Genomic DNA, 13,167 nt, shown 5'->3' on the forward strand with positions numbered 1-13,167 from the left:
ATAATAATAATAACTAGCCCTGCAAGCAGGACTGAACGGGCCCTCGCGTATGGCGCAACTCGGACGTCAAACAAAGTCGAAGGGCAGGCAGGTCGGGGCGGTGGCAGTCGACAACAGACAGATATCCAGGCAGATATATTGCATGTCTGAATGTTCAGAATTAGTGGGGAGAGAAAATGGCGACGGTCATTATGACTTTCCTATGGGACCCCTCTGCTTTAACAAAAAAAAATTGTTTATTAGGCACCTGAACACGGTCATTATGACTTTCCTTTTGGACCCCTCTGCTTTAACGAAACAAAATTGTTGATCAGGCACCTGAACACATGTCTTAAGGCTCCGCTGATTCAGGTTTGAGGTCAATTGATTTTTGACCCTGAGAAGCAGGAGCCTTTCTATTTAATTAAAAGTGTGTTTCCTGTTCCCACTAGGGGGCGCCAGGCGTAATGAGTAATATTTCAATAAAGTCATGTGCAGGCTGAAATACTTCACATTCATGCCAAATATGAAAAAGATTGCACCTTCAATCAGGAAGTTATTACCGTATTTTTCGGACTACAAGTCGCACCTGAGTATAAGTCGCACAAGCCAGAAAATGCCCAACAAAGAGAAAAAAAACATATATAAGTCTTACAGTGCATAAACAACGAAATGCGAATATACTGTCCTCACCAGGACGCTACCGCTCGGTCCTGGCTATATACAGCGAACTCCAAAAAGACAATGCTGGACGTCCGCATAATTTGTTGAATCAATTTGGTCCTCGATAGCAAACAGGTTCACATCAACGTAAATAAATGATAATTAGGTACTATTGCAGCAATAACATAACAGATTAGCATGCGTTCGCTAGCATTAGCACACCATTCAAACAACCACACAACTGGCTGTAAGTGTCCGCTCGCGGGTGGAAAACACACAACAACAACAGAAAAGATGATACACGCAGGCGTTGCCTCTGTAGAGATATTTTAAAAGCATAAACAATGAACGTAGCTTCGCAGCCGTCTTTCCCTCTCGCTAACTCGCCCACTCACTCACTCACTCACTCACTCACTCACTCACTCACTCACTCACTCACTCACTCACTCACTCACTCACTCACTCACTCACTCACTCACTCACTCACTCACTCACTCACTCACTCACTCACTCACTCAGAGCTACGTAGCTGTCTGTCTTCTTCTGGTGTGCGAGCGCTCTTCTTCACGTAAACAAGTGCGAGTGCGCTCCCAGGTGGGCGTGAAAGCGCCACAAACTAAATGCATCCATTTCAATTTAAAAAAGTCAATTATACAATTGAACATACATTGCCAAAGGCAGAACGCGAACGTGGCCATAGCTATTAAGAGTTATTCAGATAACTATAGCATGCTAACAAGTTTACAAAACCATTAGTCCAAAACACCAAAATAACATGGGAAATTTTATCATAATGTGTTAATAATTTCACACATAAGTCGCTGCTGAGTATAAGTCGCACCCCAAAGCAAAATATGAAAAAAACCGCGACTTATAGTCATTTACTGAATTGTATTGTCAAAAATAAGACACATTTGCTCCCCTGGCCAGGAAAGGGCCGTGAATGAAATGTCACCATTTTGATAACCTAACATCTCATATGTGTCAATAATAGTCTGACCAATTTTGAGGAGCATTCAACTTACTGCCTCGGCGTAATGGTGTCAAACGTGCATGCTGGTTTTAGACAAAAATGCCATGTTGTGCAAGATTCAATCCCTAATACCCGATTTCCTGTTGGGTTTGGAATATGGGTGCAAGAGACTTTTTGGAGCAGTTTTGCACAACGTATCCACTCCCCAAATTTCATCACTCTACGTCGAAAAAAACTAATAGGACAGGCCTTTTTTAAAAATTGAAGGGGGCGCCACTGAGCCATTTTATTACATCTTTTGGCAATGTTGCTAAATTCATTAAATTTACATGAAGCCGCATGTATGTGCAAATTTAGGTGAGTTTTCGAGCATGTTCAGACCTGGAAATTGGCCATTTTGTGACAAAATGCCGAGGGTCTTTTCACTTTCCTGTTTGGGTACTGCTACATCAACGAAAACTCAATATTTTTCATCATATACCTAAAGACATGTCTTAAGGCTCCCCTGATGCAGGTTTGAGGTCAATTGATGTTTTTCACCAGGAGGAGGAGCCTTTCTCGTAAAAATGGGTGTTTCCTCTTCCCACAAGGGGGCGCCAGGCCTAATGGAAAATATTTCAATGCAGTCGTGTTCAGGTTAAGACACCTTACACGCATGCCAAATATGAAAAAGATTGGACCTTGTATCAGGAAGTTATTAATCATTTACTGAAATTGGCGCGTTGCCAAAAAAACACCCGACTTTGGTACCCCGCCCAGGTTAGGCCCGTGGACGAAAACTCACCATTTTCACAACTTAATATCTCATATGTCTCATGAAGACGTACACCAATTTTGAGGAAGATCCAACGTACTGGCTCGGCGCAATGGTCTGAAACGTGCATGCTGGTTTTCGCCCAAAATGCTATGTTTTTCAACATTCAATCCAAAATATCCGATTTCCTGTTGGGTTTGGAATATGGGTGCTGCAGACTTTTTGAAGCGTCTCTGGACAACGTATCCACTCCCCAAATTTCATCGCTCTACGTTGAAAAACATCAAAGCAAAGGGCATTTTTAAAATTTCAAGGGGGCGCCACTGAGCCATTTTTTGATTTTTTTAAAAAACGTTGCTAAATTTTCGAAATTTTCGCAAAGCCGGATGTATATGCAAAATTTGGTGAGTTTTTGAGCATGTTCAGGCCTTCAAATTGGCCATTTTCATTTGCCATGAAAAAATAATAATAATAATAATAATAATAATAATAATAATAATAATCCTTCGAAGAACAATAGGGCCTCGCACGCTGAGAGTGCTCGGGCCCTAATAACTAGGCCTGCAAGCAGGACTGAACGGGCCCTCGCAATCTAGCGCAACTCGGACGTCACGCAACTCGGACTGTGTGCAGGTCAGGGTGGTGGCAGATCCTCCTCTCTAATCATCTCATTAGAACCTAACATGCTCGAAAGTCGCCTATTTACATTCCCACACCCAAGAGATAAAAACCCCTATTGGAGAGAGTACTACAAAAAAGGAGCCACTACTGAGCTGTGCAGCCAAGCCCTTATTCAAAACCAAAATTAATCTTCTAACTTGGCCATTTCGACCAAGTGTGCCAACTATTGTGGCTCTATAAGCTCCCTGAGTCTCTGAAAAAAAATATTTCCTTTAAATGGCGAACAAAGGGTCGTCACGGCAACAGACAGAGACACGTGGACATGGGCCGTAAAAAAGTATTTTAATAGGTCTTGAAACTACAATGACCAACATGAAAAGAACTGGACATGTTTTGGAAAAACGAGTGACTTTCTATCGCCACTAGTTGGCGCTGTAGGGTTGATGCAAATGACCGCTACAAGGCCCTTCAGGGTATGACTCTCAACAAGCACGGGAAGTTTGGCGCAGATATCTTGTATATCTGCCGAGTTATGACTGTTCAAAGTTTTTGGAGAGAAAAATTGTTGACAGTCATTTTCACTTTCCTGTTTGGACCCCTCCGCTTCAACGAAACTTCAATATTTTTCATCAGGCACCTGAAGACAGGTCTTAAGGTTTCCCTTATGCAAGTTTGAGGTAGATTGATTTTTTCCCTTTAGAGGAGGAGTGTGTCCCGTAAAAAAGGGCATTTCCTGTTCCCACTAGGAGGCGCCAGGCACAAATGGTAAATTTTCAATCCAGTCCTGCTCAGGCTGGTATACCTCACACACATGCCAGATTTAAAATAGATTGAACGTTGTATGAGGGAGTTATCAGTCATTTTCCGAATTCGGTGTTTTGGCGAAAAAATGGAAGAATTTGGCGCCCCGCCCAGGTCAGGCCCGTGAATGAAAACACACCATTTTTATAACTTAAGATTTCATATGCCTCATGAACAGTCTCACCAATTTTGAGAATGATCAAACTAATTCCCTAGGTGCCAAGGTGTAAAATGTGCACACTGTAAATCGATAAAAAGTTCACATTCAATCCAAAATACCTGATTTCCTGTAGGATTTGGAATGTGTGTGCAAGAGACTTTTTGGAGCAGTTTTGCACAAAGTTTTGACTCTCCAAATTTCATCACTCTATGTTAGAAAAACCTAAATGGAGAGGCCTTTTTGAAAATTTCAAGGGGGCGCCACTGAGCCATTTTGTTAAATTGTTTCGTAACGTTGCAAGATTATCGAACGTTATCCAAAGCCGCATGTATGTGCAAATTTTGGTGAGTTTTTATGCATATTCAAGCCTCCAAATGTAAACTCTTACTGTGAACCCATGAAAATTTCACATTCGATCCAAAATACCCGATTTCCTGTTGGATTTGGAATATGGGTGCAAGAGACTTTTTGGAGCAGTTTTGCATAAGGTATCTACTCCCCAAATTTCCTTGCTCTATGTTGAAAAAACCCAATAGGAAAGGCCTTTTTTAAAACTTCTTTCTGTCGCCACTAGTTGGCACTGTAGAGTTGATGCAAATGACCCCTACAAGAACCTTCAGGGTATGACTCTCAACAAACACGGAAAGTTTGGCGCACATATGTTGCATATCTGCCGAGTTATGACTGTTCAAAATTTTTGGCGAGACAAATTGTTGACGGTCATTTTCACTTCCAGTTTGGACCTCTCCGCTTCAACGAAACCTCAATATTTTTCATCAGGGACCTGAACACATGTCTTGAGGCTCCCCTGAAACAGGTTTGAGGTCAATAGATTTTTTTCCCTTGGAGGAGGAGCCTGTCTCGTAAAGAAGGCCATTTCCTGTTCCCACTAGGGGGCGCCAAGCCTAATGGGTAATATTTCAATGCAGTCGTGTTCAGGCTGGGATATCTCATATACTTGCTAGAAATGAAAAAGATTGAACGTTGTATCACGGATTTTTTAATCATTTTCTGAATTTGGTGTTTTGCCCAAAAATGGCCGACTTTGGGACCACGCCCAGGTCAGACCCTTGGATAAAAACTCACCATTTTGAAAACTTAAGATCTCATATGTCTCCTGAATAGTCTGACCAATTTTGAAGACGATCCAACTATTTTCTTCAGCGACAAGGTCTCAAATGTAAATCGATAAAATTTCACATTTGATCCAAAATTTCCGGCTTCCTGTTGGGTTTGGAATATGGGTGCAAGAGACTTTTTGGAGCAGTTTTGCACAATGTATCGACTCACCAAATTTCATTGTTCTACGTTGAAAAAACCTAATAGGAAAGGCCTTTTTGAAAATTTCAAGGGGGCGCCACTGAGCCATTTTGTTAAATTTTTTTGTAGATTATCAAAATTTACGCAAAGTTGCATGTATGTGCAAATTTTGGTGAGTTTTCGTGCATGTTCAGGCCTTCAAATGTAAACTCCAACTGTGAACCGATAAAAATTTCACATTTGATCCAAAATATCCGATTTCCTGTTGGATTTGGAATATGGGTGCAAGAGGCTTTTTTGAACAGTTAGGCATAAGGTATCTACTCCCCAAATTTCATTGCTCTACGTTGAAAACCTGAGAGGAGAGGCCTTTTTGAAAATTTTAAGGGTCAAGGGGGCGCCACTGAGCCATTTTTTGACATTTTTTCAAAACGACACAAGATTATCGAATTTTACGCAAAGCCGCACGTATGTGCAAATTTTGGTGACTTTTCGTGCATGTTCAGGCCTCCAAATTGGCCATTTTCATTTGCCCTGAAAAAAGAATAATAATAATAATAATAATAATAATAATAATAATAATAATAATCCTTTGCAAAACAATAGGGCCTTCGCACGCTCAGTGCTCGGGCCCTAATAATAATAATAATAATAATAATAATAATAATAATCCTTTGCATTACAATAGGGCCTTCGCACGCCTAGTGCTCGGGCCCTAATAATAATAATCCTTTGCATTACAATAGGGCCTTCGCACGTCTAGTGCTCGGGCCCTAATAATAATAATAATCCTTTGCAAAACAATAGGGCCTTCGCACGCTGAGTGCTCGGGCCCTAATAAGAATAAAAATAACAATAATAAAAATAGAGTGACCAAAGTTTTACGTGTATTTTGCATAGCTATTTTGATATGGAATGCCAGTTCATTTTGCATTGTTGTTTAACTGTGTGTCAGAATAGGGCCTCATTACTATAGACTGAAGTGTTTTTCTTTTTGTGAGAGTTAGGAATATTATTTTTGTTGTGCTTTCACTAAACGATACTTATGTTTGTTGTGAAGGAGAAGCTTATGCCAATAAACGGTGCGGTCCACAGAACGCCTGTGTCCACTCACCTTTACTGTATAACATACTGTATATCTGTACATATCTTACCCAAAATACAACAAGAGACACATAATTGCCACTAAAAGAAAGAAAACTTACCGAAATATGTGTGGAATTCTCCCACGTTTAGAAGAAATAACAGTATGAGTATGGAACGGCGCTGCCCCCAAGCGGCCGGTGGCATTCTCTTCACTCTTAATGTCCATAAACGGCCTCATCGTAATCTGATTGAGGCAATCGGCGAGCCGGTCATTTAGTGCATGCGTTAATTGCGTCAAATATTTTAACGTGATTAATTAAAAAAATTAATTAATGCCAGTTAACGCGAAAATTTGGACAGCCCTAAAATACATGTATTATACGTCATTGTACTGTCCTCGCCAAGATATTGTAGCTAAGTACTAGCTAGAGAGTGAGCTACGTTCCGAAATGACGATGTCAGAAATGACGATGTCAGACATCCGTGTAGTTTGCTGACTTTATTCAGGTGGTCATGACATGAACACTTGCAGAATGAAACAAAAAAAATCTGTTTTATTAGACACTAACTTTGAAGTCCTACTCCTCTGTCCTTTTTGAACTGATCTTCTTGAAGCTTTCTAGAAACTGTATGTAGCATGGGCCAATATCTACTGGAGCCTAATTTTTTATTTTTTTGTATCAGGGATGAATAATTCATTGCAGAATTATCGTTAGGAGTTAGTAAAGAGCTGCATGATATTTGCCAGTAGGGGGAAGGTGCTAACAGTACATGGACATATTGGTGCCAGTTTGCCTGTAGGTTATGGGTTAGCCAGTATAGGGCAGCAGTCAGCTTGTAGTAGCACACACGTGCTTGTTTTAATTGAGGAGCATGTCCGCACCACCCACCCCCACGTCCACTTATTACTCGTTCCCCTTTGGAAAAACAGCCAGTGAATTATACCATGAATAAATTGAATATGATCATCAAAGGCTGTAAGAAGTACATTAAATAACCTAAAAAGTACTGTAGATGTGATTCAGCCTGATAGATGTCAAAGTGCGACAATTAAGTTTTTTGAGTGCTTACTATCAAATATATCACTTTAAAACCAAGCTGATGTCAACATTGCACACAGTGACAGTGATGTGATATCATTAGATCATACAGCAATGCTTAAAGCATCATTTTGCTTTTAGGTGCTTGCTTTTAAGATCACAGATATTTTCGTTTTTCTCCTCTAAACTGGCATGTCTCACAAAATGTTTTGCATGAAACTTGCTGGAGGGCAAATATTACACTGCAAATTTCTAATGTCTAAATCAGATTCTTTTTCTTACTTCTAGTCAAATAATTTTCTCCATCTTGTTTTGAGTGTTAAAGACTAGTTAACAGATTAATGTGTCAAGTTATTCCACATACTTTAAGTGAATAATAGTATTTGTTCTTATTAAGCCCATACATTTAATTTTTTTTTCACCTAAATCAAGAAAAAATTGCTTCCAAATAATTTCAAAGCTTTTTTTTTTAGAGGGAACCACAGATAAAACTTGTATTCCTTAAAATATAAATGTTAGTATGAGTTATAATCATTTTATATTAAAACCCCTCTTGATGTTTTCGTTTTTATAAAATTTATAGGTAACATTTTACAATAAGGGTCCCTTAATTAACATTAGTTAAGGCATTTTTAGACAATAACTAATGTTTAAGTAATATGACAATAATTCATTTAATCCCTGATCTAACATTTATTAATATATTAATTAACATGAGTTAATCCATTGGTTAAAGCATTAGTTAATGCATAACCAGACAGTAACTAATAGTTTGGTAAAATAAAAAAAAAAAAAAAAAAAAAAGGCCTATATAGGGTTAGGGTTTAGGGTTAGGGTTTGTTAACTTAAGCATTTATAATTTCTTAGTTAAGGGACACATGTGTTACACTTTACAATAAGGGTCCAAAAAGTAGGGATGGGAATCGAAATCCGATTCCAATTCGGAACCGGTTCCTAGTGTTTCGAGGCCTCGACATCACAATGAAAAAGCCTTAACGATCCCTTTAACGAGTCCTGAAGACGCATATTGAGTCGTGACTATCTTTGTCCAAACGCATCAAACTAGCATGGCGCCAAGAACCACCCGCTCCAAAGTTTGGCTACACTTCACCAGGAAAGAGGGTGAAAATGAACGGTTGCGATGGTTTAGCACGAGCATCGCAGCCGTAAACATAACAATGACAGCACGTAGGTTCAAACGCTCGAAAGTGTGTCTTCACTTCACGAGGAAAAATTACAACAAAACGACTTGCAATCATTGCAAGGTGGAAATAACTGCATCGGGAGGGAATAGACTGCATTGTCCTCACCGAGACAGCTATACAGCTAGCTAAACTCCGAAATGACGATACAGAAGACGTTGGTATAATTTGCTGACTTTATTCAACCATCACTTGCAGAGTGAAACTAAAAATAGAAATGAAAACAATCAATTTCGTCCCCAATAACAAACAGGTTTGCATCAACGTAAATCAGCGATGATTAGCTGCTAATTCAGTAATAACAAAACAGTTAGCATGCGTTCGCTAGCATTAGCACATCTTTCACACCACTACACAACTGGATTTAAGTGTCCGATCGCAAGTGGAAACACACAACAACAACACAAAAGATGATACGTACAGGCGTTGCCTCTGTAGATATTTTACATGCATTAACAAAGAACGTCGGGTCGTAGCAGTGCTTCTCTCTCACTAACTCGCTCACTCACTTGGATGCGGCATTTCTTCTTCTTCGCGTGTAACCGCGCTCTTCTTCACGTGAGCGCGTTCTTCTTCGCGTGAGGAAGCGCAAAGGTGCCCCCACTTGAGCGTGAAAGCACCATAAAAACTAAAAGGCATGCATTTCAATATACTGGTAAATAATACTTTAACAGGGGTCCCCAAACTACGGCCCGCGGGCCCAATACGGCCCGTCCCGACATTTGGTCCGGCCCCCTGAACAATACCAGAGAGCATTTTGAAATTTTTTTTTTTCTCAATAGAGTTAATTATTTTCTGGCCTTTTTCTGTGAAGAACTCAGAGAGGGTTATTTGGTTATTATCTATTTGATTAATTGTGTTATTATTATTAATTATTATTATATTATATTATTATTTTTATTTTATTTGCTTTTGTTCCGTGAAATATCCAGAAAGGGTTATTTGATTGTGGCTTTCTGAAAAACAATAATTTTTTACATTTAGGCACTCCTGCAATCGTCACACTTTTTCTGTTACAAACTGACCCCGGCCCCTCATCAGAGAAGGGAAAAGTTATGCGGCCCTCACTGGAAAAAGTTTGGGGACCCATGCAAGTTTAACACATATTGCTAGCGGCAGACCAACGAACTATATGCCAATATATACCAATATTTTTTATTTCTATTAGAAAAATGTTTCAGTAAAATGTTACACATTCTTGTGCATTTGCCACTTATTGCCACAGTTAATATGAAGGCTTTGGGCCCTTTTGACCTTGTTGTGAGTTTGTAAGGTTGTGACTTCTGATTAAACAAACTCAAAGCCAATCAAAACATTTGTTCTTCTTTTCCCCCAAATTAGAATCGATAAGAGAATCGATAAAGAATCGAATCGTTAAGCAATATCAATAATGGAATCGGAATAGTAAAAATCCTATCAATTCCCACCCCTACTAAAAAGCATTCAATAACGGTTAATAAAGGTGAAGGGGGGGGGAACTTAAGCATTTATAATTTCTTAGTTAAGGAACACATGTGTTAGTGTTCCTTAGTTCTCAGTTAAGGAACACATGTGCTACACTTTACAATAAGGGTCCTAAAAGCATTCAGTAATGGTTAATTAACGTTAAGTAATACTTATGAGGTACGTTCACGTGAAATAATACCATACTTAAGGTTAGGTTAGCAGCACCCAAGAATTCACAGTGCAGCGAATGAACGAACGTTCCCTCCCAGTTCAAATGGATTGGACGTCTACAAGTGATAAACACATTCCAATTCACAGCAGAAGCTTATTTTTCTGTTTATTAGCTGTTTGTAGAATATCCTACACTGTAAAATATTAAAAGTTGACTTTACTAAAAAAATATATGCAAACTTGCTGCCTTAAAAAAATTAATTTATGTTGACTTAGATGAATTAGATTTGATTAACTTAATTATTGTGAGTTGGCAGTACTCAAATTAACTTAAAAAATTTGGATTATAGTCACTTGTTTTTATTGAGTTGGCAGTACTCAAACTAACTAAAATAACTGGATTACAGTAACTTGTTTATTTTGAGTGTACAGTACTCCCATCATATTCAGGTCAACTTAATTTTCTTGACCTAAAAGAATTCCACAATAGAAATTACATCTGCACATACTAATTTCATTAAAAACACATTATCTAACAGTAATGACCCCCAAAACACAATAAATGGAGAACACTCATTGGATTAATTCAATGGAATTAAAATTTACTTTAAAATGCTCAAAAGTGCATTTAATGAGAGACACTGGCTCCTGGCAGGCTGAACGGTGTTTGGTTAATGCTCAGTATCAATGAACAATCAGTGGATTAATTATAAACCTACTTTTGCAAACATTTTGCACCTCATACAAAGTATAAGTACCTAAAATAACCTTTTGCTACAGAAATTACTGAATAATACCTGAACTGCATCAATGTCCACTCCTATCCTGTAATTTCCAAAGACTAACAGGCGAGATCCTATTATCATAATTTCAGGACATTAACTCAGCATTGAAGACATGGCGTCAAACTAGTTTCCCATTACAACATGAGCTTGAGCTCTGGTAAAGCTAACAGTTCTGATTTCTCCAACAATATTAGTGATCAAAACTGGAACTACAATCAACATTGTGCCATGGTTTAAACTGTGCAGCAGTGATAAAATAAACATAAAAATACAGAACTCTTTTTAAAACACACAACTCAGTTCAAATTCAAATTTCACTTTAACATCTGATACAGTAAACAAGATACTTGTTTTTTTTCACATCACTAAAAGAGTAAATGCAAAACGTGTACTGGAGTTATACACCTGAGAAACCTAAAATCTTACCAAGAATATGTGTCTTATTTTTATTCAAATTCTAATTTCATATTAAGCTTTTTCCTCAAAAAAAAAAAAAAAAAAAAAAAAAAAGTAATTTCTATTCAAAAATATTTCATTAGTATATATATATTATTATTATTTTTTTAATCAAAGAAAAAGTCATGTCAATCAAAAAAAATTGTTTGAATGCAAAAATAAATTTGTAAGTCAAAAAATATGTTTGAAAACTATTTGTCTTTGAAATTTTTTTTAAAAAATTTAATTCTTTTTTTTTTTATTGAAACAACTTTTTTGATTGATGTAATTCTGCGTTTGGACCACATTTTGGCTAGGACATTTGTGTCTTTATTATTCAATCCAAAAATAAGTTGCTTCAAACAAAAAATGTATATTTTCAAAATAAAATCACTTCAATTAAAAAAAACAAAAAAAAAAAACAATTGTAGAAAAAAAGGTTTGAATGTGAAAAAATATTTGAGACAAATGGGTAAAGAAGTCTGCTTCTGAGCAGGGCTCCACAAAGTTGCACAACTGACGGTCAAATGCAGTTTCTCCACTTTTGCCTGCATCTTTTTGAGAGTGCCATGTCGATAGGTGTACTTTGAGTGCATTAAAAGATTTAAATGTGCAGAGGCAGTCCTTATGAAGACATGGGAGTTGGGATGTCCGAGTGTGGTATCCATGTTTTAAGCGGTAATGCTTAAGCAAGTAGGCTCTTTTCAGCAGAAAATGTGCAGTACTTGCAAGTCCACTGCATTAGAGAATACTGCTTTGGTTGACCTGAAAAGACATGATAATTTCAGCATTGAGAACTTGTTAGAAAAAAAAAAAGTTAAATTTTTTCTTAACAGTCACAAATTAAAATGTCCAATTATTTTTAACCACAAATTAAAATCTGCAATAAATTATTTTAATATTCACAAACTAAAATGTTTAACAATGAGTTATTTTTAAATTAACGTAATTGATTATTTTTGAACATTCAAATTGAGATGTACAATTAATTTCTTAATCCATCTGTAAAAACATTAATGCATGTTTGTTATCCCAACCCATGAAACAAATACAAATATTAAATGATTCATTGATCAGTGTATGAAACATACCTGTAATTGCTGAGACTGAGGTATGTGTGGACTTTTGACCATTTGCTTCAGCCTGATTGGGGGATGGTGAAAAAGAACACAAAATTAAGGCAACAATTGCAAAATATAGGCACATAAATGACCAACCTTAAACACACCAGGTTGTTATGGCGTCGAGTGTGATCTCTGCACTCTTTCTATCTGTATTCCTATATTAGGTTAGACCAAAGTTAAAGTGGTGAAATAACAGGGGGAAATGTGATCTAGTCCTCTGATTTTTGCGATTAATGCATTTTAAAACAATTTCAAATTATCAGTGCAGTTTGATCAAACATGGAGGGGGAGCACTGCACATGAAGAAAAGCAAATGGAAGGGCAGATGACAAACACTCTAAAGCAGGGGTCCCCAAACCTTTTCCTGTGAAGGCCACATGACTTTTCCCTTCTCTGAAGAGGGGCCGGGTCAGTTTGTAACAGAAAAAGTGTGACGATTGCAGCAGTGCCTAAATGTAAAAAAAATATTGTTTTTCAGAAAGCCATAATTAAATAACCCTTTCTGAATTCTTCTTGGAACAAAATAAAATAAAAATAATTATAACATAATATAATATCATATAATAATGAATAATAATAACACAATTAATTAAATAGATAATAACCAAATAACCCTGTCTGGGTTCTTCACAGAAAAAAGCCAGGAAATAATAACACTATTGGGGGG

General features: G+C 37.5%; 1 protein-coding gene and 1 long non-coding RNA gene across 3 annotated transcripts in view; one reads left to right on the plus strand and one right to left on the minus strand.

The window, feature by feature from the left end:
* The window catches only part of LOC130912956 (tetratricopeptide repeat protein 28-like), a 511,674-nt gene that overhangs the window by 39,736 nt on the left and 458,771 nt on the right, over positions 1-13,167 (plus strand). The window lies entirely within an intron of this gene.
* Positions 11,674-13,152, minus strand: LOC130912961 (uncharacterized). The gene is made up of 3 exons (XR_009062680.1): positions 12,594-13,152; positions 12,468-12,519; positions 11,674-12,141 (listed from the first exon to the last, which is right to left on the minus strand). It is a non-coding gene; the product is annotated as an uncharacterized LOC130912961 (long non-coding RNA).

The sequence above is a fragment of the Corythoichthys intestinalis genome, chromosome 3, assembly GCF_030265065.1.
Source record: "Corythoichthys intestinalis isolate RoL2023-P3 chromosome 3, ASM3026506v1, whole genome shotgun sequence".
Classification (NCBI taxonomy): Eukaryota; Metazoa; Chordata; class Actinopteri; order Syngnathiformes; family Syngnathidae; genus Corythoichthys; species Corythoichthys intestinalis.